Genomic DNA, 24,880 nt, shown 5'->3' with positions numbered 1-24,880 from the left:
GCACTAGTGAGAACATCCTGCCAGTGAGAGGTGGGGAGACCTTTAGACCGGAGAGCTAGTGTAACCGCTCTCCAGATGGTGGCATTCTCCCTCTCGACCTGGCCGTTACCAAGTGGGTTATAGCTGGTGGTCCTGCTTTAAGCGATACCACACTCCAGAAGGTACTGTTGCAGCTCTGCGCTCATGAAGGACCCCCTATCACTGTGGATGGAATTGGGGTACCCGAAAATGGCGAAGATATTGTGAAGGGGCTGTATCACTGAGGTGACAGTGGTGTCTGGGCAGGGCACAGCGAACGGGAAGCGGGAGTACTCGTCGATGGCCGTAAGGATGTAGTTACTACGGTTGGTCGACAGTAGGGGCCCCTTAAAGTCTATGCTAAGACACTCGAAGGGGCGGCGAGTAGGTCGTTGATCACAGCGGTCGGGCCCCAGCGGTCGTCAGCGATGGACGCTAGGGCAAGTACCTGGTTGGCCATGGTGGGTCCCCAGTCGGTCGCGGTGGCTGCACTGGCAGCAGCGTGGGCAGTGGCAGCAGGGGAGCAGGCAGCAGTAGCGGTAGCATTGTCTCCGGGGGTGGCGGTGGCTGCGGCAGCAGCAGCGGTAGTGTCGGCCCCGGGGGTGGTCATGGCCGTGGCAATAGCGGGCGCTACAGTCGGGACCGAGGCCAGGTTGAGTGTTCCACACGGGGGCAAGAGGCGGCCCAACATCATGGTTGCAAGGGTGGGCTGCCCCTTCCGGGTTCGGTGTCTCCGTGATGTCAGGCATTGCTGTGCAGGGGAGCCCTCACTCTCATTGGACGAGAGCTCTGGGGAAGAAGAGTTTGAATGGGAATAGTGGCGGTTGGGCTTCACACGAGGCATTGTGTTTGCCGGTGGCCATTTTAGACCTACAGATTGCAGCAAAGTGGCCGTTTTTAAGGCACTTCTGGCACCTGGCTTTTCTTGCTGGGCACTGGGACCTGCTGTGCTTGTCCTGCTGCAGAAATAAAATTTTGGGTTCGCAGGGGGCAGTGTAGCAGCAGCCGACAGGCCGTCAGTATATCGGGGGTGGTAGGGTAGAAGGGCACTCTACTCACATCAGAACGTGGGGTCCAGTCCCGAGAGAACTCGTTTGACTTTATCCTCCATTGTGATTGCAATCTGGGCCACGTCCTCTAGTTTTTCTACCCCTTGTTCGAGCAAGCGCAGCCTCACTTCGTTCGATCGGAGCCCGGCCACATAGGCATCCCAGACGAGATCGTTTGTGATCTCGGCAGTTTTGTCCACACAGTTACAGTCCTTGCCCAACGCCTTTATTACTTCTAAATATGCCCTGCTGGACTCTCTGGGCTGTTGCTTCCTCGACGCAAGCACGAGCCGGGCATGAACTCTGTTCATTAGTTGATCGTACAGTTTTTTCAGTACCTTTATGGCTGAGGTGTAAGTGGTCTCATCCTGGATGTTCTCGTAGACTCTCAAGGACACCATAGACAGCAATGCTGTTAGACGCTGGTTTTCCTCCTCCACCTCAATGAGCCTTAGGAAGTTTTCAAAGTTCAACAGCCAGAACTTTGAAGGCTCTAGCTGACTGTGGGTCGATGTCAAGTTTTTCTGGCCGAGTCAGATGCTCTATCCCTTTTAAAAAAAAATTCTTTTTGCTAATAAAATTGTAGAGCTCGTCAAAAGAACCAAAGACTTGTTGATCCAAACCAAGGCTTTTATTAACAAAAGACAGGAGCTCTTCACAGGTGGCCGACCAGTCCGAAATGATCCAACCTAGCTAGGGACACAAACCTTTAAGGACCAGACAGTAGGCATGGCTAAGCTCTCAGCCAATCGCTGTAAGCACAATCATTACATACTCTAGATACTGTAAATATATACATTGGTGATAGGTCTGTACTAACACAGTGATTAAAGCACTTCCCTGTCCCTTACACACCCACCCGGCTCAGCGATGAAACCCCCTGCATGTCCACACCCACGAAACTGGCCTGGTGATGAAAAAACCACCCTGTCCCTCACACCCTGACCCAGCCCAGTGATGATCCCATCTCACTGTACCCACACACCGACATGGCTCTGTGATGTACCTACCTCCATGTTCCCAGACACAGACCTGGCCCTGTGAATTACACACCTCACTGTCCCCACACACCAACACGGCCCTGTGATGAAACCACCTCACTGTCTCCCACACACCAACACAGCTCGGTGATTAATGCACCCTTACACACCCACCCAGCTCAGTGATGAAACCCCCAGCATGTCCACACCCACGAAACGGGCCGAGTGATGAAAAAACCACCCTGTCCCTCACACCCCGACCCAGTCCAGTAATGATCCCATCTCACTGTACCCACACTCCGACACGGCTCTGTGATGTACCCACATCCCTTTCCTTCACACACCAACCCAGCCTGGTGATTAACTCACCTCCCTGTCCCTGACACATCGGCCCAGACCTGTGATGAACCCACCTCCCAGTTCCCACGCACTGCCCCAGCCCGGTGAAGAACACACCTGCCTGTGACACCTAGCGACCGACTCATGCCCTTAAATGTCCACTCCTTCCTGAACACATCCACCGAATCGGCCCTGTGTTGTACCAATGTCCGTGTCTCCACCCACATAAACAGCCCAGTGATGAACCCATCTCCCTGTCCCCACCCACTGACCCAGCCAGCAGATGAACCCACCTACCTATCTTCACCCACAAACCCGGCATTGAAATGTACCCACCTACCAGTCCCAACCCTCCAACCCAACACAGTGAGGAAACCACCTCCATTTCTCTCACACTGACTCAGCCCAGTGATGAATCCACCTCTCTGTCCCTCACACCCCGACCAAGCTCGGTGATGAACCCACCTCACTGTCCCCACACACCGACACGGCCCTGTGAATTACCCACCACCCTATTCCCAGACACAGATCCTAGTCTGTGATGTATCCACCTCCGTCTCCACACACCGACCCTGACCTGTGATGTACCCACCTCCCTGTTCCCACCCTCTGACCTGGCCCAGTGAGAAACAACTTCCCTGTCCACACCCACCGATCCGGCCCTGTAAGGAAATGACCTCCCTGACCCAACACACTGACAGAACACTGTGATGTATCCACCTCCATTCACACCCTCTGACACGGACGGTGATGAACGCACTTCCCTGTACTCACCTACCGACCCGACCTTGTCATAACCAACCTCTCTCTTCCCACCCAATAACCCAGCCCTGTCATGTACCCACCTCCCTGTTCCCACCCTCTGACTTAGCCAGCTGATGAACCAACGTCCCTGTCTCCACCCACTTACCCGACCCTGTGATTTACCCACCTCCCTATCGCCACACACCAAGTCAGTCTGTTGATGAACCTACCTCCCTGTCTCTCACACACCGACACAGCCCAGTGATGAACCTACTTCCCTGTCCCCACCCTCCAAACCAGCCCTGTGATGAACCCACCTCCCTGTCCCAACACACTGACACGGCCGGGTGATGACCCACCTCCCTTTCCACACCTACCAACCAGACGTTGTGATGACCCACCTCCCTGACCCACCCACTTACCCAGCCCTGTCATTTACCCACCTCCCTGTCCCTCACATACCGACACAGCCTGGTGATTAACCGACTTCCATATACCCACCCACAGACCTGACCCTGTGATGAACCCATCTACCTGTCCCTGACACACCGACACAGCCCAGTAATTAACCTATTTCCCTAAACCCACCCTACGACCCGGCCCTATGATTAACCCACCTCCCTGTCCCTCACACACTGACACAACCCGGTGATGAACCGACTTCCATGTACCCATCCACAGACCTGACCCTGTGATGAACCCACCTACCTGCCCCTGACACACCAACACAGCCCAGTAATTAACCTATTTCCCTAAACCCACCCTACGACCCGGCCCTATGATTAACCCACCTCCCTGTCCCTCACACACTGACACAACCCGGTGATGAACCGACTTCCATGTACCCACCCACAGACCTGACCCTGTGATGAACCCACCTACCTGCCCCTGACACACCAACACAGCCCAGTGATGAACCTATTTCCATATACCCACCCTACGACCCGGCCCTGTGATTAACCCACCTTCCTGTCCCTCACACACCGACACAGCCCAGAGATGAACCTACTTCCCTGTACCCACCCTCCGACCCAACCTGTGATGAACCCACCTCCCCGCCCGTGACACACCGACCCGGACTGGTGATGAACCCACCTCACTGTTCACAACCTCTGACCCGGCCGGTTGATGAACTCACTTCAATGTCTCCACCCACCGTCCCGACCCTGTGATGTACCCACCTCCCTGTCACCACACACCTACCCGGCTCTGGGATATACCCACCTCCCTGTCCCAACGCTCCGATCTAGCCCTTTGATGAACCCACCTCCCTGTTCCTGACACACTGACCCGGACCGATGATGAAACCACTTCCCTGTCCACACACACTGACCCGGCCCTGTAATGAAACCACCTCCCTGAGTCAACACACTGACCCAAAACTGTGATGTATCCACCTCCCTGTTCCCACCCTTTGACCCGGACCGGTGATTAATGCAATTCCCTGTACCCACCTACCAACCTCCCTCTCCCTACCCACTAACTTAGCCCTGTCATATACCCATCTCCCTATCCCCATCCAGCAATTTGACCCAGTGATGAAACCACCTCCCTGTCCCAACACACTGACCTGGCCCTGTGATGTACCCATCTCACTGTTCCCACCCTCTGACCTGGCCGGCTGATGAACCAACGTCCCTGTTTCCACCCACCAATCCAACCCTGTGATTTACCCACCTCACTGTCCCCACCTACCAACCCGACGTTGTGATGACCCACCTCCCTGTCCCAACCCCCTTACCCGGCCCTGTCATGTACCCACATCCCTGTCCCTCACACACCGACAGAGCCCAGTGATGAACCTACTTCCCTGTACCCACCCTCTGACCCAGCCCTGTGATGAACCCACCTCCCCGTCCCTGACACGCCGACACAGCCGGGTGACAAACCCACTTCAATGTCTCCACCCACCATCCCGACACTGTGATGTAGCCACCTCCCTGTTCCAACACACCAATTCGGCCCGTTGATGAAACCACCTCCCTGTCCCTCACACACCGACACAGCCCAGTGATGAACCAACCTCCTTGTCCCCACCCTACGACCCGGCCCGGTGATGAACCCACCTCCATTTCCCCACACACCGACCCAGCCTGGTGATGAAGCCACCTCCGTGTCTCCACCCATCGACACAGCTGTGATGTACCCACCTCCCTGTTCCCAGACACAGACCTGGCCCTGTGAATTTCACAACTCATTGTCCCCACACACCAATACAACGCTGTGACGAAACCAACTCCCTGTCCCCCACACACCAAATCAGCCCGGTGATTTACGTACCTCCCTGTCCCTTACACACCCACTCGGCTCAGTGATGAAACCCCCTGCATGTCCCGACCCACGAAACTGGCCTGGAGATGAAACAACCACCCCATCCCTCACACCCCTCCAAGCCCGGTGATGATCCCATCTCACTGTCCCCACACACCGAAATGGCTCTGTGATGTACCCACCTCCCTGTTCCCAGACACAGATCTGGCTCTGTAATGAACCCACCTCCCTGTCCCCTCACACCGACCTGACCCTGTGATGTACCCACCTACCTGTACCCACACTCTGTCCCGGGCTGTAGATGAACCCACTTTCCTGTCCCCACCCACCGACTAGACCCTGTGAAGACCCACCTCCCTGTCCCCATATGCCAACACAGCCAGGTGATGAACCCACCTCCCTGTCCATCACACACTGACACAGCCCGGTGATGAATCTACTTCGCTGTAACAATCCTCCGACCCTGCCCTGTGATGAACCCACTTCCCTATCTCTCACACACCGACACAGCCCAGTGACGAACCTACTTCCCTGCACCCACCCTCCTATCCAGCCCTGTGATGAACCCACCTCCCCGTCCCCGACACACTGACCCTGACCATTGATGAACCCACTTCCCTATCCCTCACACACCGACACAGCCCGGTGATGAACCTACTTCCCTGCACCCACCCTCCAACTCTGCCCTGTGATGAACCCACTTCCCTATCTCTCACACACCGACACAGCCCAGTGATGAACCTACTTCCCTGCACCCACCCTCCTACCCAGCCCTTTGATGAACCCACCACCCCGACCCTGACACACCAACCCTGACCATTGATGAACCCACTTCCCTATCCCTCACACAACGTCACAGCCCGGTGATGAACCTAATTCCCTGCACCCACCCTCCGACCCGGCCCTGTGATGAACCCACCTCCCCGTCCCTGACACATCGACCCTGACCAGTGATGAACCCACTTCCCTGTCACAACACAATGACCAAGCCCTGTGATGAACCCACCTCCCCGTCCCTGACACACCGACCCTGACCATTGATGAACCCACTTCCCTATCCCTCACACCGAAACAGCCCGGTGATGAACCTAATTCCCTGCACCCACCCTCCGACCCGGCCCTGTGATGAACCCACCTCCCCGTCCGTGACACATAGACCCTGACCAGTGATGAACCCACTTCCCTGTCACAACAAAATGAACCAGCCCTGTGATGTACCCACCTCCCTGTTCCCAGACACAGACCTGGCCCTGTGAATTACACACCTGTCCCCACACACCAACCCGGCCCTGTGGTGAAACCACCTCCCTGACCCCCACACACCGACTCAGCCTGGTGATTTATGTACCTCCCTGTCCCTCACACACCCATCCAGCTCAGTGATGATACCCCCTGCATGTCCCCACCCACGAAACTGGCCTGGTTATGAAACAACCTCCCTGTCGCTCACACCCCGACCCAGCCCGTTGATGATCCCATCTCACTGTCCCCACACACTGACCCAGCCCTGTGAAATACTCACCTCCCTGTTCCCAGACACAGATCCGGCTCTGTGATGAACCCACCTCCCTGTCCCCATACACCAACCCAGCCAAGTGATGAACCCACCTCCATGTCGATCACACACCGACACAGCCCGGTGATGATCCCATCTCACTGTCCCCCCACACCGACACGGCTCTGTGATGTACCCACCTCCCTGTTCCCAAACACAGACCTGGCCCTGTGAATTACACACCTCACTGTCCCCACCCAACAGCCCGGCCCGGTCATGAACCTACTTCCCTGTCCCAACCCTCCGACCTGGCTGTGATGAAACCACCACGCTGTCCCAACACGCTGAGCCGTCACTGTGATCTACCCACCTCCCTGTTCTCAACCTCTGACCTGGCCCGGTGATCAACCCACTTCCCTGTCCCCACCCACTGACCAGATCCTGTTATCACCCACCTCCCTGTACCCACCCACTAACCCGGCCCTGCAATGTCCCACCTCCCTGTCCTCATCCACCGATCCAGCCAGCTGATGAACCCACTTCTCTATACCCACCCACTCATCCAACTCCGTGATAACCCACCTTCCTGTCCCCACCCACTAACCTGGCCCTGTGATGTACCCACCTCCTTGTTCCCAGGCACTGACCTCGCCGTGAACTACACATCTCCCTGATGTACCCACCTCCCTGACCCCACACACTGACCTGGCCCTGTGATTTACCCACCTACCTGTGGCCACCTTCCTAACCGGTCCATTGTTGAACCCACCTCCCTGTCCCTCACACCCTGACCCAGCTCGGTGATGAAACCACCTCAGTATCCCGACACACCAAGTCAGTCTGTTGATGAACCTACCTCCCTGTCTCTCACACACCGACACAGCCCAGTGATGAACCTACTTCCCTGTCCCCACCCTCCAAACCAGCCCTGTGATGAACCCACCTCCCTGTCCCAACACACTGACCCAGCCGGGTGACGACCCACCTCCCTTTCCACACCGATCAACCAGATGTTGTGATGACCCACCTCCCTGACCCACCCACTTACCCAGCCCTGTCATTTACCCACCTCCCTGTCCCTCACACACCGACACAGCCTGGTGATTAACCGACTCCATGTACCCACCCACAGACCTGACCCTGTGATGAACCCACCTACCTGTCCCTGACATACCAACACAGCCCAGTGATGAACCTATTTCCCTATACCCACCCTATGACCCGGCCCTGTGATTAACCCACCTTCCTGTCCTTCACACACCGACACAGCCCAGAGATGAACCTACTTCCCTGTACCCACTCTCCGACCCAGCCTGTGATGAACCCACCTCCCCGACCGTGACACACCTCACTGTTCACACCCTCTGACCCGGCTGGTTGATGAACTCACTTCAATGTCTCCACCCACCGTCCCGACCCTGTGATGTACCCACCTCCCTGTCACCACACACCTACCCGGCTCTGGGATGTACCCACCTCCCTGTCCCAACGCTCCGATCTAGCCCTTTGATGAACCCACCTCCCTGTTCCTGACACACTGACCCGGACCGGTGATGAAACCACTTCCCTGTCCACACACACCAACCCAGACCTGTAATGAAACCACCTCCTTGAGTCAACACACTGACCCAAAACTGTGATGTATTCACCTCCCTGTTCCCACCCTCTGACCCAGCCCTGTGATGAACCCACCTCCCCGTCCCTGACACACCGACACAGCCGGGTGACGAACCTACTTCAATGTCTCCACCCACCATCCCGACACTGTGATGTAGCCACCTCCCTGTTCCAACACACCAATCAGGCCCATTGATGAAACCACCTCCCTGTCCCTCACACACCGACACAGCCCAGTGATGAACCAACCTCCCTGTCCCCACCCTACGACCCGGTCCAGTGATGAACTCACCTCCATTTCCCCACACACCGACCCAGCCTGGTGATGAACCTACTTCCCTGCACCCACCCTCCGACCCGGCCCTGTGATGAACCCACCTCCCCGTCCCTGACACATCGACCCTGACCAGTGATGAACCCACTTCCCTGTAACAACACACTGACCCAACCCTGTGATGTACCAACCTCCCTGTTCCCAGACACAGACCTGGCCCTGTAAATTACACACCTGTCACCACACACCAACCCAGCCCTGTGGTGAAACCACCTCCCTGACCCCCACACACCGACTCAGCCCGGTGATTTACGTACCTCCCTGTCCCTCACACACCCACCCGGCTCAGTGATGAAACCTCCTGCATGTCCCCACCCACGAAACTGGCCTGGTTATGAAACAACCTCCCCGTCACTCACACCCCGACCCAGCCCGTTGATGATGCCATCTCACTGTCCCCACACACTGACCCAGCCCTGTGAAATACTCACCTCCCTGTTCCCAGACACAGATCCGGCTCTGTGATGAACCCACCTCCCTGTCCCCATACACCAACCCAGCCAAGTGATGAACCCACCTCCATGTCCATCACACACCGACACAGCCCGGTGATGATCCCATCTCACTGTCCCCACACACTGACACGGCTCTGTGATGTACCCACCTCCCTGTCCCAACCCTCCGACCTGGCTGTGATGAAACCACCATGCTGTCCCAACACGCTGAGCTGTCACTGTGATCTACCCACCTCCCTGTTCTCAACCTCTGACCTGGCCCGGTGATCAACCCACTTCCCTGTCCCCACCCACTGACCAGATCCTGTTATCACCCACCTCCCTGTACCCACCCACTAACCCGGCCCTGTAATGTCCCACCTCCCTGTCCCCATTCACCGATCCAGCCCGCTGATGAACCCACTTCTCTATACCCACCCACTCATCCAACTCCGTGATGACCCACCTTCCTGTCGCCACCCACTAACCTGGCCCTGTGATGTACCCACCTCCCTGTTCCCAGGCACTGACCTCGCCCTGTGAACTACACATCTCCCTGGATGTACCCACCTCCCTGACCCCACACACTGACCTGGCCCTGTGATTTACCCACCTACCTGTAGCCACCTTCCTAACCGGTCCAATGTTGAACCCACCTCCCTGTCCCCCGACCCAGCTCGGTGATGAACCCACCTCTGTGTCCCCACACACTGACCCGCCCCTGTGATGTACCCACCTCCCTGTTTCCAGACACTGACCTGGCCCTGTAAATTACCCACCTCACTGTCCCCTGACTCAAATCCTACTCTGTGATGAACCCACCTCCCTATTCCCACCCTCTGACCCCGCCCAGTGAGAAACCACTTCCCTGTACCCACCCACCGACCCGACCCAGTGATCACCCAACTCCCTGTCCCCACCCAATAAACTGGCCCTTTGATGTACCGACCTCCATCCCCATCCACTGATCCTTCTCCCTCACACACCGACCAGACTTGGTGATGAACCCACCTCCTTGTACCCTTTAATATACCCACCTCCCTGACACTACCCATCGAATCAGCCCTGTGTTGTTCCAACATCCCTGTCTCTACCCACTGACCCGGCCTGCTGATGAACCCTCCTCCCTGACCCTCATACACCAATCTGACTCAGTGATGAACCACTTCCCTGTCCCCACCCACGAACACAGCCCTGTGATGTACCCACCTCCCTGTACCCATGCACCAATGTGGCCCGCTGTTGAACCCACCACCCTGTCTACACACACCGACCCAGCCTGTTGATCAACCTACTCTGGTGATGAACCCACCTCCCTTTCCCCACCCACCAACCCAGTCCAGAGATTAACCTACCTTCCTGTCCCCACCCACCAGCCTGGCACTATGATGTACCCACCCTCCGACCCAGCACAGTGATGAACCCACCTCCCTGTCCCTCACACCCCGACCCAGCCCAGTGATGAACCCACCTCACTGACCCCATACACCGACCCGGCCCTGTGATGTACCCACCTCCCTGTTCCCAGACACTGACCTGGCCTTGTGAATTACCCACCTCCCTGTACCCAGACACAGATTCAGCTATGTGATGTACCCACCTCCCTATCCCAGCCCTGAGATGTACCCACATCCCAGTTCCCACCCTCTGATCCAGCCCAGTGATGAACCCACTTCCCTGTCCCCACCCACCCAACCCTGAGATGTACCCTCCTCCTTGTCCCTCACACACTAACCCAGTACCGTGATGAACCCTCCTCCCTTTCCCTCACAACCTGACCCACCTCGGTGATGAACGCACTTCTCTTTCCCCACACAGTGATCCTGCCCTGTGATGTGAACCCACCTCCCTGTTCCCACCATCTGACCCGGCCCAGTGAGAAACCACTTCCCTGACCCCACCCACCGACCTGACTCTGTGATGACCCACCTCCCTGTCCCCATCCACTAACCCAGTCTTGTGATGTGCCCACCTCCCTGTCCTTGACACATCGACCCGGACCGGTGATGAACCCACTTTCCTGTCCACACCCACCAACCCAGCCCTGTAATGAACCCACCTCCCTGTCCCAACAAACTGACCTGGCCCTGTGAATTACCCAACTCCCTGTCCCCACCCAATAAACCGGCTCTGTGATGTACCCACTTCCCTGTCCTCATCCACCGATCCGGCCCGGAGATGAAGCCATTTCCCTATCCCCTCCCACCGACCCAGCCCTGTGATGACCCAAATCCCTGTCCCCACCCAATAAACTGTCCCTGTGATGACCCAAATCCCTGTCCCCACCCAATAAACCGGCCCTGTGATGTACCCACCTCACTGACCCCATACACCAACCCAGCCCTGTGATGTACCCACCTCTATTCCCAGACACTGACCTGGCCTTGTGAATTACCCACCTCCCTGTACCCACAAACCAACCCGGCCGGGTGATGAACCCACCTCCCAGTCCTTCACTTATCGACACAGCCCGGTGATGAACCTACTTCCCTGTGCACACCCTCCGACTCGGCCCTGTAATGAACCAACCTCCCTGTCCCTGACATATCGACTCGGACCAGTGATGAAACCATTTCCCTGTCCCCACCCACTGACCTGGCCCTGTAATGAACCCACCTCCCTGTCCCAACACACTGACCTGGCCCTTTGATGGGCCCACCTCCCTGTTCCTACCCTCTGACCCGGCCTGGTGGTGAAACAACGTCCCTGTCCCCACACACCGACCCGACTCTGTGATGACCCAACTCCCTTTCCCCATCCACTAACTCAGTCTTGTGATGTACCCACTTCCCTGTCCTCATCCACCGATCCAGCCCAGTGATGAACTTACCTCCCTGACCCCACTCTTTGACCTGGCCTGGTGATGTACTCACCTCCCCGTACCTGATACACCGAGCCAGTCCAGTGATTAAACCACTTCCCTGTCTCCACCCACCGACCCGGCCCAGTGATGAACCCACTTCCCTGTCCCTCACATACTGACACAGCCCGGTGATGAACCCACCTCCCTGTCCCTCACACACCGATCCGGTCCTGTGACGTACCCTCCTCCGTGTCCCTCACACACCGACACAGCCCGGTGATTAACCCATCTCAATGTCCCTCACACCGACCTGGTCCTGTGATGTACCCACCTCCCTGTCCCTCAGACACCCACACGACTCAGTGATGAACCCAATTCCATGTCCCCACCCACAATCCGGGCCCAGTGATGAACCCACCTCCGTGTCCCCACCCTCTGACCCTGCCCGGTGATGTACCCACCTCCCTGTTCCCACCCTCTAACCTAGCCCTTTGAATTACCCACCTCCCTGTCTCCACTCTCCGACCCGGCCTAGTGATGAACCCAACTCCCTGTCCCTGACACACTGACCCAGACCGGTGATAAACACACCTCCCTGTCTCCTCCCATTGACCCAGCCAGCAGATGAACCCACCTCCCTGTCTCCACCCACAAACCCGGCATTGTAAAGTATCCACCTACCAGTCCCCACCCTCCAACCCAACACGGTGAGGAATCCACCCCTCTTTCCCTCACATACCGACCCAGCCTGGTGATGAACCCTCCTCCCTGGCCCCACACATCCACCCGGCTCAGTGATGATCCCACCACCATGTCCCCACCCACAAACCAGGCCCGGTGATGAACTGTTGGAATCTAGGGGTTAAAACAGTATGAAATAAATGATTAATTAATAAGTGTATATTTACTGCATGGTTCAGGGAAAAAGGAATGTGATTAAGTGGCAATCACAGCATGGAGCAAAGTTGGCTGAGCAAAATGGTCTGCTCCAAAATACAGGGAGAGGAAATGCATAAAACGATTTAGGAGGAATGCTCAAACTAAAGGAGGTGGTGAGTAGCACAGGAGACACAGGCCAGATCAGAACAAAGAATGGCCTGCAAGAAACAAAGGGAATGGAAAACCAGTCTAGGAGGAAGATTAAGGCAGGAGGAGGTGTTAAAGAGAACAGCAGAAATTGGCCAGACAAGAACAGAATGGTGATTAGAAATATCTGGGGATGAATTAATTTCTGATCAACACAACAGGATAGTCTGGCCTGGAGGATTAAGATGGGAGTGCTACACCCCAGATATCTGCAAAACAGGAGATGACTTGTGATAACCCTTATGCAAAAAGATCTAGCAAAGGAAGACAACTTTTGTTCTGTATGATAATGAAATCTAGCAAAGGAAGCCAACTTTTGTTCTGTATGATAAGGTTGACCTATATAAACTGAGCCAACTGGACAATAGGGGTCAGTCTTGGGGAGTAGCTCACTGTGCAGGTGACCTATGAACTAACGACTGACCCAGAGCTCTGTTAAGTTTTATTCTTGTGCTGTGTAATAAATTGACTGTTGAACCGAATACCTTCTCCTATCACTTCATTCAAAGAACACGCTGGACTCAGACTACACATAGACTAAATTAAGAGTAAGGTAAAGCCAGAGTCCGACAGAACCCACCTCCCTCTTCCCACAACAGATCCCAAACGACGGACCCAATCTTGGCCCCAAGGGTGTGCACCACGCCGTGCCCCAAGTTGCGCTTGAGACTCCGATCTGCAGTGGAAGCCTTGAGTAAATGATATTTTTTTCTGTTCCCGGGGACAGATTTCATCTGCTTCCGTCGCGGGAAGGCCTTGCGCTTGCGAAGTGACTGTCCGGTCGCAACCGCTACTCTGATTGACATCTCCTTCCGCCCCTCCTCCCCTGCGCGGAGAGCCGCGTCAAGTGACGGTCGTTGACGTCACAGGGCCCGGCAGCGTCCCTGAGCGCCGTTCCTTCACCGACAGACCAGTTCACGAAGGAGAGCGTTGCATGTGCTCACGAGTGCTTAGTGCCCAGGGCGCGGGCCCGGCCCGGCCCTTGTTGCTGGGAGGTGAATCCGGCCTTGTGGAGAAGGGTGAACGACCTCTTCTCCTCACAGTCGGGCCGGCGAGGCAAGGGAAGGGGCGGCGAAGGGGGGTGAAGGCAGAGACCGCACCTTCTGTCACCCGGGGGGTCAGGAGAAGGGTCCCTGACAACGCCGTGGGCAGCGAATGTGTCTGGCTGCAGCCCCTATTCCCCAGGCCGGACGGACGGATGGGGATAGGGAGGGAGGGGGAAGTGGGAGTGGGGATATGAGAGGGAGATAGCTGGGATAGGCGGACAGGCTCCCATACAGGGCAAGTGAGGGCGCGCGGGGGGGGGGGGGGGGAGCAGACGGCGGAGGGATCCAGAGCAGGGATGACACCGACAACTCTCTTTTTCCCCCATCCCCACCCCCGCGGTTACTCTCTCTCCCGTCCCCATCCCGAGTGACCTTACTGACCCCCAATTAGATCACTTCTGACGACGACTTTGAGTGTGACAGGGAGAGAGGGTTTTTTTTGGGAGAGGGGGAGTTTGTGAGAGGGAGAATATGTTTGTATGAGAGGGAGGGAGAGTGTGTTTGTGAGAGGGAGGGGAGATTGTGTTTGAGGGAGGGAGGGGAGTGTGTTTGTGAGAGAGAGGGAGGGGAGATTGTGTTTTGTGAGAGGGAGGGGAGATTGTGTTTGTGGGAGAGAGGGGGGAGATTGTGTTTGTGAGGGAGGGGAGATTGTGTTTTGTGAGAGGGAGGGGAGATTGTGTTTGTGGGAGAGAGGGGGGAGATTGTGTTTGTGAGGGAGGGGAGATTGTGTTTGTGTGAGAGAGGAGGGAGATTGTGTTTGTGTGAGAGGGGGGAGATTGTGTTTGTGTGAGAGAGGGGGGAGATTGTGTTTGTGTGAGAGAGGGGGAGATTGTGTTTGTGTGAGAGAGGGGAGATTGTGTTTGTGTGAGAGAGGGGAGATTGTGTTTGTGTGAGAGAGGGGGGAGATTGTGTTTGTGTGAGAGGGGGGAGATTGTGTTTGTGTGAGAGAGGGGGAGATTGTGTTTGTGTGAGAGGGCGGGAGGGTGGGAGAGGGTGGGAGAGGGTGGGAGGGAGGGAGAGGGTGGGAGGGAGGGAGGGGGTGGTAGATAAGAGAAGGTTATGTCAGAAAGATGGGGAATGATGATCCAGGGAAGGAGAGGAATAGGGAAGGAGAGGTGTCACAAGCAGTGAGATTTGGAAAGGTGTCTAATGAAGAAAGAGAGCTAGTGGAAGAGGATTTCTGAATAGAAAGGCTCTGTGTGTTTATGTGCATCACCCTCAATAATTTCTCCTATGACTCATTGCATTTTCTCCTGTTTAAAGGGATAGCCATAGGCCCCAGCTATTCCTGCCCTTTTTGTTGGCTACGTGGAACAATCCATGCTACAAGCTGACACAGGCAAGTTCCCTCAACTCTTACTCTGCTCCATCTATGAATAATGTGGTGCTACCACATGTACCCATGTCAATTTCATCCACTTTTCTGGAAACTTACACCCCAACCTCGATCTATCTGTCTCCATCTTGGAGACAAACTCTCAATTGACATCTTGTATAAACCCACCAACTCCTACAGCTATCTTGCCTTGTCAGGGGAAGTTAGGGGAACATGACCCAGTCCTCATCGAGGGCTTAGTACTGGAAAGAGTCTAGAACTTGAAATTTCTGGGCATCAACATTTACGATGATCTGTCCTGAAGGCTCCATGTTGATGCAATCACAAAGAAAGTTTGCCAATAGCTATACTTTGAGGTGTCTGAGGAGATTTGGTATGTCACCGCAGACTCTCATAAACTTCTACAGGTGTAGCATTCTGACTGGTTGGATTATTGCCTGGTATGGAAGTGCTAACTCTCAGAACAGGAATAAACTCCAGAGGGTTGTTAACTTAGCCTGTGACATCACGGGCACCAGATTTCACTCCATCAAGGACATCTACTTGAGGCAGTGTCTTAAAAAAGCACCCTCTATCATCAAAGACCCTCACCACTAGACACGTAGTCTGAGGGACAGGATGTACCAACAGATGGATAGTCAGGAACCAATTGAAGGTCATTAGCATGTGTGGCAGCTCATGTCTTACAAATCTAATAAGAGTATTTCAAAGAGGACTGATGAGGGCAGAACGATGAGTTTGGAGTTTAGCAAGGCCTTTAACAAGGCTGGTTAGTGTGGGAGGTGAAATCATGTGGGATCCAAGGTGAACTGGCCAATTGGATTCAAAACTGACTGAATGGTAGTGGGCAGAGGGTCGTGGTGGAAGGATGTTTTTCTTGATGTCCAGTGGTGTACTGCAGAGGCCAGTACTGGGTCCACTGCTGTTTGCCATTCAGATCGTTAATATAGAAGACAATGTAGTGAACTTGATTGTAGATCAGTCAGGAAGGTGGGCCAGGAGCAGCAATTGATTTGATTCTTTTATTGTCATATAATAAAATTGTTTTTCTTTTTCTTTCACAGAGGGCGGCATGGTTGGTGTAGCGGTTAGAACAATGCTGTTACAGTGCCAGCAATCAGGACTGGGGATTGAATCCTGCACTGTCTGTAAGGAGTTTGTACATTCTCCCCATGTCTGTGTGGGTTTTCCTGCGTGGGGGCTCTAGTGTCCTCCCACAATTCGAAAAGTACTGGGGTGGGGTGTAGGTTAATTGGGTGGCACGGACTCCTGGGCCGAAATGATGTATGTCTAAATTTAAAAGAGATGTAATATTACACAAAATTACATTTAGTCTGCTGTAAGGCAGACAGAGATTTGGAATCGGCAGAAATTTTCCGGTTGCCCCTTTAGTCAGAAAGAGAAGCCCATGGATTTGCCTCCAGCGCTCCCTTAGCCTCTGCAGCTGCACAGGCTTCAGTGTAAACCACCAGCAACCTGAGCCCTAGATCCAAACGTCTTACCCAATTAATAACCCTTTAGTACCAGAAGTCCCTCAGGAGCCCTCCCACCCTCGTCACTCTCTCACATCCTGGTTCTGATACCTTGTACCCCTTCAGCCAGTCTCTAGCAGCCCACAGCATGTGTGGGGTTCCTTGCCTCGAATAACCGTCTATGTCAGAGCCCTTGGCTGGTCAGCTGCCGTGCTCACCATCACATGGATCCTCTCAAAAGGAGGAGGATCTGCTCATTTTCTGGTGCCCTGTGCCTGTCCACTGCTTTTCAGAGTTTGCAACCCCTCAAAGCCTCTGCCAGCACAGGCATCACCATCTTGGGCCCAGGACCCATGGTCACAACATTTTAAAATAAATTGCTGAGTCCTTTAACAGGCTGTTTCAAGCCCGTACAGTGCTGTCAGTAAGACTGAGGCAGTAGGACTCTGCAGAGCAGCGCTGGGTCTCTGCTCCCCATTTTCCCTGGGTCTGCTCCAACAGCAGCAGACATTCTGGCAGTTTCACCATTTTTTAAAATTTGCATTTCAATTCTTCCAAGTGTGAGGAGCTGCACTTTGGTCAGTCAATTCATGGCAGGCCCTACATGGTGACTGGTAGAGTACTGTAGACCAGAGACTGAGGGGACAGCTACATAGTTCCTTGACTGTGGCAATTCAAGTGGACAAGATGGTGAAGAGGGTCATTTGGCATTCTGGCTTTCATTGAGCAGGGTACAGAATATAAATATTGGGACCTCCTAATCAGAATTTATTCTCATACAAAATTCGTTGTTTTGTGCAGCAAGGCAGGGCAAACATTCATGTAAACCACCCGACAACAATAAATAAAAATAACATAAGGACAAAGTAAGGCAATGTCTTTGGTTCATTGATCATTCAGGAATCTGATGGCACTAGGGAAGAAGCTATTCTTTTGCCACTGAGTTCTCATCTTTAGGCTCCTGTACCTTGAGATCCAGTATCCAGGTTAAATATCATAGGCATGTTCTGGATTGTCCTCTGTATTTGGATCCTCGTGTGCAACTCGCTGCCTTTCATCTCACCCAACATCTCGTGAAAGTGTATGGATTCTATGTCCAGTATCTGGGTCTCAGAGTCCTCATTGTTGTTTCCTTTTATGTGTGATGAATCCTCTTGTCTTTTTTCTTCATTGGCATTACTGTTTTCTTCATACCAGGCTTGCAAATCTTCACCCAGTGGTTTGCTTTACCACAGGCTCGACATTCACAACTGTATGCAAGACATTTGTTTCAGTCGTTGAAGAGGTGTTGTCTGCTGCACCTGCAGGCCTTGGGGGGGTTTGCACTTTTCTGATTGTGTTCTTTATAGTTTCAACCTTTCCTTCTCTTTGCTGTGGGTGGGTCTGTATGGATAGAGATTTCATTTGCGTCCTCGTGGCTTCGAAGGCTCTGGCTGTGTCCATAGCTTCGGCCAGCTTCAAGCTATACTTCCCAATAAGTGACTTTTGCACTTCGGGAAGGGCACTCCCCTAGATTAGTTGATCAACTAATTTTTTCTCTATATCCTTAAATCATTTTGCAGCAACAATTTTTAGTCTAGTGAGGAAGTTATCAACAGTTTCATCAGTCTCTTGCATTAAGCCTTGAAATTCATAGCATTTAATTCTATGATTAGACCTGAGTTCAAGGTGAGAAGCAAATTTTGCAAATATCTGCTTTGGATTATTTTTTTCCACCTCTGTAAGCTCCCAGCTATTAAATTAGTCAACGCCTCACTCCCCTGTCCAGAGAAGTATATAAATGATCTTCTCCTCTGCTGTTGCTTTTGAATGCTAAATTGCACTTCTGCTGAAACTTTTTAAACGATTCAACAATGTCTTCAGCATCCAAGTCCATCACTGGTGTACTGTTGCTCCAGCTATTTTTCTCAGTAATTTTTTTTCTCCTCTTCCCCTTCATATTTCAGTGACTTACAATCAATTGTATAGCTTTATTCTTGTTCTCTTATACAACCATGATATGTCTCTGGATTTACTTGGGAGGTTTCTTAAATAACTTAGAGATGCAATATTCAAATAACAGAAGAAGCTTTACTTACTAATGTCTTCCATCACCTCAGGAAACTATTCACACATACTCTTATTATCCTGACTATCTAACATACAGTGCTGCTATTGGTTGGGCAGTAGGACCCTGCAGAACAGCACTGGGTCTCCGCTCCCCATTTTCTCAAGGTCCACACCAACACCAGCAGATGTTCTTGCAGCATCGCCTTTTTTTTCTATTTGCAATTCAACTCTTCCAAGTGTGACAGATTATATTGTGTTTGTATTGTATATAGATATGATTTCGGGAGATAAATTGGGGCAGGTTTTTTAGAGTAGGTCACATACAAACACTTTAAAACAGATCTTATTTAAAATACTGGAGCTCTGCTCATGCTTGACAGGCCAGCACCAAGAGCCTTTGCAAAAGCTTTGGAGACTGCCCAAGAGTCTTCACTAATGGATTGTTGTTTACAAAAAGGCAACAGATGAAATAACTCGTCGGAGTGGAACTTGCTGTTCTAAGAGGGTCATGTGGTTTTGCAAGCAGAGAGAGTAAAAAAGGCTTTCTCTCACAGAGAGAGAGATGGAATTCAGTTCTACTGTGCTACAGTCAGTAGCAGCAGCAGCTGGGACTGGAACAGGAAAAGCTGGAAAGCTTGTGGAAAAACCCCATTTGGGTTTTGAATGCTTAGTTCAGCCTAGTCAAAGCTCATGTGGTTCATGCAAGAGGAAAGGACTGGCTACCTAATGTTTCACTTGAAATAAGAGAAACAAAAAGGAACTCTGTGGTGACCTGAAAGAAAGAGGTTATCATCTGGAGAACCCTGAGGGGCCAAGTTTCTTCGGCAAGACACTGAACTGGCTGAATAAAAGGAATCAGTTGTGGGTGTCCAGCGAACAACAAATCTCTCTCTGAAAACCAACAAGAACCTTCCTGAGCTGTACCCATTTGCCTTTTAAGCACCAAAGCCTGGTGAACTTAATAAATGTTAAATTCTGTGCACAGTATAAGAATTGCCTGCAACCAGTAAACTAATAATTAAATTAAAAGCAACTTTTGTTGAAGTAACCATTGGTCTTGGTGAATATCTATTGCTGCTGGGTTTTGGGGTCCTCTGGGCTTGTGTAAAGCTGCACTTTCGTCACTCAAACCAGGGGATGGTGAATGGTGGAGTACTGTAGAAAAGAAACTGAGCGGGACAGCTACATAGTTCCTTGACAGTGGCAATTCAAGTGGGCGAGATGGTGAAGAGGGTCATTTGGCATTCGGGCTTTCGTTGAGTGGGGTACAGAATATAAATATTGAGACCTCCTAATCAGAATTATTGTTGTGAACAAGTCATGAAATTCATTGTTTTGCAGCAGTATCACAGGGCAAAGATTCATATAAGCCACCTGACAACAATAAATAAAATTAGTGCGCAAGAAGTCAAAGTAGTCAGTCACCCAGCCACCCATGTCCGAAGAAGCCACTGCAAGCTGCAGTCGCGCCACCATCTTGTTCAAATAAGGCAGTGTCTTTGGTTCATTGATCATTCAGGAATCTGATGGCAGCAAGGAAGAAGCTGTGCTTGTGCTGTTGTGTGCTCGTCTTTAGCATCCTGCATCTTATTTCCAATGGTAGCAGAGTGAAGAGGGCATGGTGGGGATCCTTGAGGATAGAGGCTGCTTTCATATGACACCATTTCACTTAGATGTCCTCGATGGAGAGAAGTTTGGTGCTTTGATATCGCAAGCTGAGTTAACAACCCTCTGTGGAATTTTTCTTGTCCTGAGTGTACCAGACAGTGATGCAACCAGCTAGAATGCTCTCCACGCCGTACGTGAGAAGTTTTTGAGAGTCTTCAGTGGTATACAAAATCTCAAACATCTCACAAAATAACAGCTGCTGGCAAGCATCCTTCATGATACATTGACATGAAGGCTCCAGGACAGACCTCTGAGAAGTTGACACCCAGGAATTTGAAGTTCTCGTCCCTCTCCACAACTGAGCTCTCAATGAGTTTAGGATTGTGTTCTCCTGACGACCACAATCTTGGTTTTGCTAACATTGAACACAAGGTTGTTGGTGTGACATGACTGAACGAGCTGATCTATCTCCCTCCTGTATGCTTCCTCATTACTGTTTGTGATTTTGCCAACAGCTGTGGTGTCATTGGCAAATTTGTTGATAGCATTAAAATTGTGCCTGGTCACACAGTCATGGGTGTATAGTGAGTAGAGCAGTGGACTAAGCACTCATCCTTGAGGTGTGCCTGTGTGGGTAGTCAGTAAGGAGGAATCTCAGGGATGGATGTGACAATAAATCTGAAAATGTCTGTGAACACGCTGGCTAGCTGGATGGCAAAGATTTTCAGTAACTTGCCAGGTATGCTGTCAGGGCCTAATGTCTGATTCAGTTGGATAAGGCATTGGTGCAATCACACTTGGGGTACTGTGTGTAGTTCTGGTTGCCCAGTTATCAGAAGAACATCAATATTTTGGAAGGGGTGCAGAGATTCACCTGGATGTTGTTTGAACTGGAAGGCTTGAGTTTTACAGGCAGAGGTTCAATTGGCTGGGTCTTTATTCTTTAGAATGAAGATGGCTGAGAGATGATCTTATAGAGTTTGATAAAATTAGGAGAGACAAGGATAAAGTGAATGCTCAGTCTTTTTCCTGAGGATAGATGGTTCTAGAAGAAGAGAATATCGGTTTAAGGTGAGACATTTAAGAGGAAACCAGGAGGTAACATTTTCATTCAGAGTGGGGTCTGTATCTGGAGAGAGTTGTGTGAGAAAATTGTAAAAGGTGGCACAATAACAACGTTCAAAAGACATTTGGGCAGATATTGAGTCTGTCTGAGTTGGGCCGAAGGGCCTGTTCTATGCTGTATGACTCTATTGCACTAAGTGCTGTTGACTTTGGTCCCGTCCAACGGGGAAGATTATGTTGATGAGCTCATGCGCTGCCTTTAAAGTGTTCATGGCAACCATTTCCCCTGACAGCCACAGAATGCAATGGCAGCTCAACGTTCCTAGAATCCTCTCCACGAAGAAAGCGCCATATCCGGGCTGAGGGGCAAAGGACGCAGGTGCCACATGCAGGCAGCGACGTCACAAAGCAGAACCCTATAATATCAGCCAGTTTGGGATCCACTTCCCAGTGGGAATTGGCCACTGCGCCAAGAGGTGGGACACCCAGCCGAGTGAATGGCTTGGCACTGGTAGGAAGGGCTTGCTTGAGTGGGGGGGGAACAATCCTGCAAGGCTCTCGGCACCTTGTCTGTGGCCTATAGAGCAGTTTCTTGAATGTGGGCATTATTGGTAAAGAGCCGGACATAAGTTCCCTTTGCATTGCACAAATATGCTGGAAGTAAAAGGTGGAACAATGTTTTGAGCCTGGGCTCTCTGTCAAGGTATGAGGAAAAGCAGACAGACCCCTGAATAAAAAAAAAAGTTTTGGGTTGGGGGGGAAGAAGGTGGAGGAGCTCAGGGTAACAGGTACTCAAGGAACTCAGCTGGTCTCGCAGCCTGAGCCCTGAGAAACATAGAAAACCTACAACACAATACAACCCCTTCAGCCCACAAAGGTTATGCCAATCATTTCCCTCCCGAGAAATTACTAGTCTTACCCATGACCCTCTATTTTTCTCAGATCCATGTACCTAACCAAAAGTCTCCTTAAAGACCCTATTGTATCCACCTCCACTACCATCACCGGCAGCTCATTCCATACACCCACCACTCTCTGTGTATAAAAAAAAAATACCCCTGATAAATGCTCTATACCTACTCTCCAGCACCTTAATCCCGTGTCCTCTTGTGGCAACCATTTCAGCCCTGGTATGACGAGCCCAAAGGACCCCAAAACCCAGCAGCAGTAGACAATCACCAAGACAAGTACTTATTTAAACAAAAGTTGTTTTTAATTAACTTTAAACATGAAAACAGAATCAAACTTTAACTTAACTATAATTATTTAACTATCCCAAACTAACCCCCTTCTAATTCTAAGCGCATGTGTATGATGTGTGTGTAAATTTAAGAAAAGTTCACAGTTCAATCTCACTTCTCCTTCCAAGTTCTCTGGTTGCAGGCAATTCTTATATTGTGCCAGAATTTAACATGTATAAAGTTCACCAGGCTTTGGTGCTGGAAAGGTAAATGTTTACCGCTCAGGAAGGTTCTTGTAGGGTTTGCAGAAAGAGATTTGTTGTTCCAGGATGTCCACAACTGAGGTACCAACATTAGACACCTCAATGTCTCGCTGATGTAACTTGCCCCATCAGGGTTCTCCAGATGATAACCTCTTTCTTTCAGGCTAGCACAGAGTTCCTTTCTGTTCCACATATTCCAAGGGAAACATCAGACAATTAGCACTTCCAACCATCTGCCTCTATGGAGCTTTCTGTTTCCAACCAGCTTCTCCTGGCTTGCACTGTTCAGCTGTTTTCAGTGTCACACACACCAGCTAGCTGAGAGAGTTTGAATTCTTCAATATTTCAAATAAGATCTCTTTTAAAATGTGTGTATGTATATAACCCACTAATCTTTCCAAATTCCTCCCAATATTTATCCATTACACTGGGAACAAGTCTCTGACTATACATGTGATCAATCCCTCATCATCTTATTCCATGAAGAAATAGGCAAAGAATTAGAAAGATGAAGAATGGCAGGGGGAGGAATCCATCAGCAAAAGGTCTTAATTGAATATGATAAAAGGAGAGATGATGATTGGTTTTGGCTCTGTGGAAGGAGACAGGGAAAAGGGGGAAAGGGAGACGGAGCTGGGGGAAGGCGAGTGGTGGGGGGGGGGGGCGGGGGAGAGAAGGCAACGTTAATACTTGCCCAGATGAAAGTGAGGTGTTGATCCTCCAATTTGCAGGTGGTCTCATTCTGGCAGTGTATGCGACCATTGACAGACAAGTCAGCGAGGGAATGGGACTGGGAATTGGGAGATCCATGCTATTGTGGCAGACAGAACTGAGGTGTTCTACAAAGCAATCTGCCAGTCTACATCCAGTCTCTCAAATATAGAGGAGACCATAGAAGGAATACTGGATGCAATAAAATGTTGCTTCATTTGGAAGGACTGTAAGGGGCCTCGAATGGTGGTGAGGGAAGAAGTGTGGGCCCAAGTGGAGCATCTCCTGCAGTCACTGTAGTAGGTACCAAGGGTTCAATTTTTGGGGAGTGAGGAGTGGACAAGGGAGTTTCGGAGGGAGCAGTCCTTGCAGAAGGCAGTGAGGGGAGCAGGAGGGAACACCATATATGTCTAGTGGTAGGATCACATAGTAGGTGGTGGAAATAGACACAAAAAGGACCAAGTGGACACGGGTGGGAGGGTAGGAGAAAAACCGCTGAGATGATGGGGGAAAGAGTAACTCTGGTAGGAGTGGGAATGCTGTCTGATTGGAGAAGGCCCAGACAGAATACAAGGTGTTGTTCCTTCAATTTATAGGTGGCCTCAGTTTGGCACCTTCCCCTACCCTTTTATTCTGATGTATGCCTGTTTTTGCTTATTCTTGAGCAAGGACCCAGGCTGGAAATGTTGGTCATAAAAACACACAAATGCTGAAGGAACTCAACCAGAGGAAGTAAAGATTATTACCGTCGTGTCGGATCTGAGCCCTTCAAGGAATGTCCCCCTTTATTTCCCATGGATGCTGGATGACCTGCTGAGTTTCTCCAGCTGGTTTGTGTGTTGCACTCAACCTCAGCATTTGCAGACTTCCTCATTTAACAGCCTAGCGAATTGAGAAATGCATGCGGATGGATTTGGAGCTGAATGGCTTTCCAGACCTTGCCGATATGCACATTTATAAGGAAAGAGCTTTAGTTAAG

At 51.7% G+C, this 24,880-nt stretch overlaps 1 pseudogene; it reads left to right on the top strand.

Moving 5' to 3' along the window:
• Positions 1-24,880, top strand: part of LOC138755022 (zinc finger protein 721-like) — a 233,500-nt pseudogene that overhangs the window by 101,883 nt on the left and 106,737 nt on the right.

The sequence above is a fragment of the Narcine bancroftii genome, chromosome 2 (assembly GCF_036971445.1).
Source record: "Narcine bancroftii isolate sNarBan1 chromosome 2, sNarBan1.hap1, whole genome shotgun sequence".
NCBI lineage: Eukaryota > Metazoa > Chordata > Chondrichthyes > Torpediniformes > Narcinidae > Narcine > Narcine bancroftii.
This window is presented reverse-complemented; position numbering and strand designations above follow the sequence as displayed.